The sequence below is a fragment of the Ornithorhynchus anatinus genome, chromosome 4 (assembly GCF_004115215.2).
Source record: "Ornithorhynchus anatinus isolate Pmale09 chromosome 4, mOrnAna1.pri.v4, whole genome shotgun sequence".
NCBI classification, from domain to species: domain Eukaryota; kingdom Metazoa; phylum Chordata; class Mammalia; order Monotremata; family Ornithorhynchidae; genus Ornithorhynchus; species Ornithorhynchus anatinus.
In genome coordinates this window covers 114,530,254-114,538,181 of record NC_041731.1, presented here as the reverse complement: position 1 = coordinate 114,538,181, position 7,928 = coordinate 114,530,254, and the positions used below count along the sequence as shown (strand labels likewise).

The 7,928-nt window shown below is 41.7% G+C and overlaps 1 non-coding gene across 1 annotated transcript; it reads left to right on the top strand.

Annotated features, from left to right (window-relative positions):
• Positions 1-6,425: 6,425 nt before the first annotated feature.
• LOC114811959 lies at positions 6,426-6,561 on the top strand. The gene has a single exon (XR_003759654.1). It is a non-coding gene; the product is annotated as a small nucleolar RNA SNORA7 (small nucleolar RNA).
• The last annotated feature ends 1,367 nt before the right edge of the window (positions 6,562-7,928 follow it).

Sequence of the window (7,928 nt, the reverse complement as noted above, 5' to 3'; positions counted from 1 at the left end):
AGTCTCTTATTACTTATATCCACAAACACCTCCCTTCCATCACTTACCTCGGCTTCTCAACTACCTTGAAATCACTGCCATTGGGGTTTCACATTCATAGGCTTTGCTGTACCTCATTATTTATTCTCCCAATTCCATTCCTTCACTCACACTGTTCCCCTGGCTGGACATCCCTCCCACCTCACACCAACCAGACTACAGCTCTACCCACATTCAAATAACTTCTAAATTTCCACTACCTCCTGTGGGATTTTTCTTACTACTTTTCCAGGGGACCCTAAACCATATCAACCCATCAGCCACTTATGAACTTATTCACACTCTCATTGCACTGGATCATGTGTGATGGCATCATTTATTTATGTTTGATCTCTTTAGTTGTAAATGTAATATTCATCTCTACTGTAGTCCTTCAAGGCTCAGTTCTAAGTTCTCTTCTATTCTCCATCTACAGTTACTCACTTGGAGAGACTAATTCGTGCACATAGGCTCAACTTCCATCCCTATGCAGATGATCCCCATCTCCTGCTCTGATCTTTCTCCTTCTCTGCAGTCTCATATTTCCTCCTGCCTTTAGGATATCTCTACTTGGAAATCTCAAATTTAACATACCCAGAAGAGTACTCTTCATCTCTCCACCCAAAACCTGTCTTCCCCTTGACTTTCCTATTACTGTAGGCAGCACCACTATTCTCTCTTTCTCCCAAGCCCATAACCTTGGCTTTATCATCGATTCATCTTTCTCATTCAACCCACATACTCAATCTGAGGCAAAATCTGATTTGTTTTACCTTCACAACATCGCTAAACTCCTCCCTTCCCTTGCCATCCAAACTGCTACTATACTGATCCCAGGACTTACACTATCCCACTTTGATTATTGCATCAGCTTACTCGTTGACTTTCCTTTCTTCTATTTCTCCTCACTCCAGTTCAGACTTCACTCTGCTGCCCCTATCATTTAACTAAGAAAACGTTTAGTCTCTGTTTCCCCATTCCTCAGGAATCTATAGTGGTTGTCCATCCACCTCAGCATTAAATAGCAACCCCTAGCCATGAGCTTTAAATTATTCAATCAACTTGTCCCCTCCAATCTTATCTCACTGATTTCTTATTACAATCAGTACGCTCACGCCACTCCTTTAAAGCCAATTTACTCACTATACCTCAGTCACATCTGTGTTGTCATTATGCCCTTACTCATATTCTGTCTTTGGCCTGGAACTCCCTTCCCCTTCTTATCCTACAAACTCTTAATAGAAGCACATCTCCTCCAAGAGACCTTCCCCTCCTAACCCCTTATTTTCCCTACTTTTCCCTTCTGCATTGCCTTTTTACTTGGATTTGCACCCTTTATTCTCCCCTCCTCTGCTCCACAGCACATATGCACCTATCCATAATTCATTTTAATGCATTTTTCAGTTGATTGAATAATTGCCAGCTTTCTTTGGGAGTGGAACATATTGTTTTTCTATTCCATACTTCCCAAGGGCCAAGAAGACACCAAGTGGACTCATTAAATTGCTATTATTTTTTCTCCAATTATTACATATTGGCACTTGGGGCCCTTACCAATTCCAGAAATAGAGATGTGAGTGATGTCACGTTCACTGCACCATGCACTTAGGGCAAAATAATGACATCATATGCACCATGTCACTATGAGGTCAACAAAACTAGAAATTCCTAAGGAGGATCCAGGACCCTCTCACTTCCTCCAGAGCCTCTGTGTTCCCTTCCCAGGTGACTGTGAAAATGGGTGCCTCTTGGAGACAGAATCCAAGAGGGGCCTGGTGGCTGAAAGTAAAAGTCCGTGGCAAAAGATTATCTGGTTCTCTATGCATAACAAGCATAAGGCCACCTGAAAACCGGATTGTTCAGTATAAAACTCAATGAGTGACCCAATCTAATAATTTTCCAAATATTTCTGAGTTTTCTGGATATTAGCTGTTTGCAAATGGGGCATATTACAGCCTGAGAGAAAAAAGGAATCTTGCAGTCCATTTCCTCTCCCTGTCATCCCCTCCAAATAATATTTCCCTGCTGGAAATATGTTGTATACTACCACCCACTTAATATGACTCAGTCTTAGGGCACTAAAAAAAGTTATTTTTAGTTGGTCTTTTCCTGTCTCAGGGAAATATGTCAAACAAAATGCAGGTCCAGCCTTTGTACCTCTGCACAGGGATACTGAGGTCTAAAATTAGCACCCAACAGCAGGAGGGATCAGGAAATGGCAATCACATATCTAGGGCAGAATCTGGTGAGGTCTAGCCTTTGGTCTCTCCTCTTATTAGAATGAATATGTTCCAGGTTTTTAAAAGCTCAGTTACAAAACTGAGAGGTGAAAGTATCCCATTGGAAGACTACTTGAGTGGAAGAAGTTTAAAAATGAATCTATCTTATCCTTACTATCCTCACACTAAATTTTCAGTTATTTTAAATTTTTTCAGATTCACACCAGGAAAATCGCTGATGCATTGATAGCTTGAGAGCAAATATTGTGTGAAATGTATGTGCCAGAAAATACTTCAAAATTCAGCTGCAAAAGCATCTAAGGAGAATGTTAAACATGACATTCACATCTCAGTAATTAAATTAAAAGATGGAAGATTAAATGTGGAAAAATCACCAACTTTAAAACTATTTACAACTTCAACTCCCTTGTTGCTTATTTCTTTTTCCCTATAGAAATGTTTTCTTTTGATATTTTAATTTCCTTTGGCCTGGCTATGAGAAAAGTAAGATGGAAACAGATGGTTGTCGGCAACCATAGCCAGCAAACTACAATTAAGAATTAAGACAAAAAAATGAAAACTTGGAACTTAGGATGATATAATTTTTGTTAAAAGAAATTTGACTTGAAAATCATAGATGCAATGTTTTCTGTATTATTCCTCTGAATGTTTGGTTAAAGTCCCTCGTTGCTGTGTATGGAAACATCAGTGTAAATTGGCATAAGATGTCCAATTCACTGGGTTGTTAGAGACCATCAACCCCAAAACATTTTTTCCTCCCAACCTCACTAACTTCAAGACAAGATCTGAGGGTTTTGCCTCAGGTCTGAAATATCCAAAATGGTGACTTTTTGGCCTTTTAGCTGCTTGAAACCTGTTCTCTCCCATCCCCCTGGCCTAAAATCCCTGCCCTTTTCTTTTCCCCCAGTCAATAATAATAGTAATAATAAATAAGAATATTTGTTAAGTGCTTACTATGTGCTAAGCAGTAGGGTATATTCAAGGTAATCAGATGATCACTCTCTCCATCTTCAAAACCTTATTAAAACACATCTCCTCCAAGAGGCCTTTCCTGACTAAGCTCTCATTTCCTTTTCTCCCATTCCCTTCCACACCACCCTTGCACTTGGATTTGTACCCTTTATTCAACTGTCCCTCAGCCCCAAAAGCCCTTATACACATATCATATTCTTTCATATCAGTGTCTGCCTCACCCTCTAGACTGGCAGGGAATGTGTCTGTTAACTCTGTTGCATTGTACTTTTACTCGCCCAAGTGCTTAGTTGAGTTCTTTCACATGCTAAGAGCTCAATAAATGCAATTGATTGATTGACTGATTGATTGCTAAGGAGGACAGAGTCCCTAGCCCACACTAGGCTCTAATAGGAAGGAGAACAGATATTGAATTCCTATTTTATGGACAATGAAATTGGGTCACAAAAAAGTCAAGTGACTTGCCCAAGATTACCCAGCAGGTGAGTGATGGAGCAGGGATTAGAACACAGATCTCTTGATTCCTAGGTCTGTGTTCTTTCCACTGGACCACCTCTTTTCTAAAATAAAAGAAGCTGCACTAAAAATGAGAGGTTGGCCCCTGCGTCGCATGGTCTAATGGATGGAGCATGGCTTAGGAGTCAGAAGGACCTGGGTTCTGCCAGCTCCCAGCTCTGCCTATTGCCTTCTATGTGACATTGGGCAAGTCAATTAACTATTCTGTGCTTCAGTTACCTCATCTGTAAAATGGGGATTAATGCTGTGAATGCCATGTGGGACTAAACTGTGTCTAACCTGATTGTACATTCCAAGAGCTTAGTACAGTGCTCTGCACACAGTAAGTGCTCAATAAATATGATTGAATGAATGAATGAATTAGTGTACATCTACCCCAGCACTTCACACAGTAGCTGGAACATGGTAAACCCTAAACAAATACCATAAAAAATATAATGGGAGTTGTCTCCTTGAGGTGGTGATTTTTTTTTAATTGAGAACTTTAAATAAAAGCCTGGAAGTAGATTGGTGGAACTGGGTTTGGATAGGTAGGAGATTGCAGTGCTGATACCCAGGCAGGGTCTGAGATAGATGTGAAAATTGCCTGGTATTGTTGGCCTGGGACAATCCTGCCAGTGTTGACTTAGTGCAGAACATTTGTTCCTTGCAAGCCATTAGGAAATTTATTTTCAAAAATGAAGAAGTGACAGTCAGACATTATAGTTCATATTTTTTAATTAGGCAAGGTTAAGAAGAAGAGGATTGTCTATATGTGGGCATAATACAGTACCTAGATACAATGTTTCTTTTCTAAAAATATATTCTATTTTCATAATTACATATTGCAATTCCTTCATAAAAGTCCAAAGCACTTAACTTGTTGAATGTTAAGATGTTAATAACAATGAATAATATGTATTAGGAGATTTCTATATATCAAGCACTGTACTAAGCGCTGGGGTAGATACAAGCGGATCAGGAAGGTAGGCTCACCGTCTAAGTAGGAGGGAGACAGATATTGAATCTCCATTTTGCAGATGAGGGAACTGAGGCACCCAGAAGTTAAGTGATTAACCAAAGATCATAGAGCAGATAAATGGTGAAGCAGAAGTAGAACCCAGGTCCCCTGGTTTTCAGGCCCATTCTCTTTCTACTAGGCCAAGCTGCTGTTCTTTGACTTTAGATTTTTTTTCCATTGCATCTGGGCTTTCTTTCCTCATTGGCATTCAATTCCAGACTATTCATCCCTTGTCCAAATGGCAAACACCATGTGGAAGTCTTTTCCTACATAGCTCATTCTCATGCCTGCAATGACCTCTTCTGGGCACTGACCATGGTGTGGTAATGCTGGCGGGTGACTACTTTTTAAAGCATTTCTCATTTCATAATAATGTTGGTATTTGTTAAGCACTTACTATGTGCAGAGCACTGTTCTAAGCGCTGGGGTAGACACAGGGGAATCAGGTTGTCCCATGTGGGGCTCACAGTCTTAATCCCCATTTTACAGATGAGGGAACTGAGGCACAGAGAAGTTAAGTGACTTGCCCACAGTCACACAGCTGACAAGTGGCAGAGCTGGGATTTGAACTCATGAGCCCTGACTCCAAAGCCCGTGCTCTTTCCACTGAGCCACGCTGCTTCTCTACTGAGCCATGCTGCTTCTCTTTCATCACTGTCCCATTGCATTCATTGCCTCCAGGGCCGAATTAATAGAGAGACAGTGAGGGCTGTGAAGTTTCCTAAGGGTGGTAGCCCTAAATCCTGACTGATTAAAAGACTGACTGATTGGAGAGGCAGTGTGAGTCAGTGGAAAGAGCTTGGGCCTGAGAGTCAGAGGTTGTGGGTTCTAATCTTGGCTCCGCCACTAATCAGCTGTGTGACTTTGGACAACTCACTCTGTGGCCCGGTTACCACAACTGTAAAATGGGGATTAAGACTGTGAGCCCCACGTGGGACAACCTGATTACACTGTATCTACCACAGCACAAGATCGAGTTACTGTGAGTAGATTGATGTTAGAGGAGCCAAATATGTAGGTTTACTTGAGCAGGGATGACTTAAAGTAAAGTAGGAGGAAGGAAATGATTGAGTGACTTAAACCAGGAGTTGCTGTTTGATGCAGAGGTAGATGGGCAACTATTGAAAGTTTTTGAAGAGTGAGGAGATATGGCCTGGATGTGTGAAGTTTGGACTGAGAGAGATGGGAAGCAAGGTGGTCTCTGAGGAGGCTAAGGCAGTAGTCAAGTTGGGATATGATAAGTGATTGGATCAGCGTGGTAGCCATCTGGATGGAGTGGAAGGGGTGGATTCTAGAGATGTCATAATTATACAATTGACTTGATTTGGTGACAGATTGAATGTGTGGGTTGACTGAGAAAGATGAGTCAAGTACACTGCCAAGGTTACAGACATCACCCTGTCACATGACTGCCTTCCCTCTGCTCCAAAGCCCTTGGCGAGCTGTACCAGAACTGACCCTGGGAAAGCCTATGGTGGCAAAACATGTAAACAGTCCCATTAGCAATAGCTGATAGCCCCATCATTAGCAAGTGATAATTATGAAGCTTCCAGATGATCAATAAGAGGAATTCTGGTGTATGCACAGGTGTCATCGGTATCAGCAGTGGGGGGAGAATGACCTGGGGGAGTCAGTTTGTGGATAGAAAATGTTCTTTTCTGGAGGACTAAGGAGTTAAGCTCCTCTCAGGATTGCACCTGGAGAGTTTCCAGTACTCTACCAGTCTCGGCTATGGGACGGAGTGTAGAGCAGACATACTCATTCCATTCCTAGCTTGGGCAGTGGCTTGCGAGAGAAAGACAATCTGCTACAAGTCAAAATAATACTACTACTACTAATAATAATGATATTTGTTAAGTGCTTCCTATGTGCCAAGCACTGTTCTAAACACTGGGGTGGATACAGGGAAATTGGGTTATCCCATGTTGGGCTCACACTTTTAATCCCCATTTTACAGATGAGGTAAGTGAGGCACAGAGAAGTTAAGTGACTTACCAAAGATCACACAGCAGACAAGTGGCAGAGGCGGGATTAGAACCCATGTCCTCTGACTTCCAAGTCTGTGCTCTTTCCACTAAGCCTGCTTCTTTAACCTGTGCTGTGCAGCAGCAGCATGGAAGAGAGTAAAGGGCGGAGACTCAAGTTTATTGCATGGAAGGAGGCACTGATAAACTATATTTGTATTTTTATCAAGAAAAGTCTGTGGTTACACTACCAGAATGATGGCAGTTGGAGGTGGGGCATTCTGGGAGAGATGTGCCGATAGAGTCGCTATGGGTCCGAAATGACTTGACAGCATAAGACAAGACAAGGACTTAAGCTCGGTGACTACTCTGATGTGGTCATATGCCACATGAAGTCATTCATTCATTCAATAGCGTTTATTGAGCACTTACTGTGTGCAGAACACTGTACTAGGTGCTTGGAATGTACAATTCAGTAACAGAGGCAATCCCTGCCCAACAATGGGCTCACAGTCTAAAAGGGGGACACAGACAGCAAAACAAAACAAGTAACAGGCATCAATAACATCAAAATAGATAAATAGAATCATAGATATATACATACCATTAATAAAATGAAATACGATAATGGGTCATGTGAGGCAGTCCCACAAAATAAATTAGCCCCAGGTCCTTGGGGTTGTAAATGCAGCTCCAAGTGTCTGTTCCCAAAGTTATTCTGAGCCCTTGTCAGGGCCTGAGCTCACTATATTGCATATTCCTAGTGGGCAGGGTAGATGACATCCTTCTATTCCTAAAGGGTAGGGAAAATCTCTATCCACTCTATTATATTGTACTCTCCCAAATGCTCAGTACAGTGCTCTGCACCCAGTAAGCACTCAATAAATATGAATAACAGATTCTCTTTTTCTCTCCCAAGTGCTTAATGCTCAGTAGTTGCTCAGTACATTGCATTGATGAATTGGTGGACTGGTAGGACCAGGGCAATTTTATAACCCAACGCAATGGGCTCTCTGGTGAACCCAGATTTAGTCGCTTCTACCAGTTACTGTAATTCCCAGCTTGGCACTTGCCTGCAGTAGAACTGACTTGTAAAGGAGTTTCTACAGCTGTAACCATTCAGAGTTATGCTAGATTTAAATATCTTCCTTGTTCTGTCTGCATCTCCTGCTGAGGCTCAGCAGAAATAAGGCAGAACAAAGAAGAAATTCAGGACAT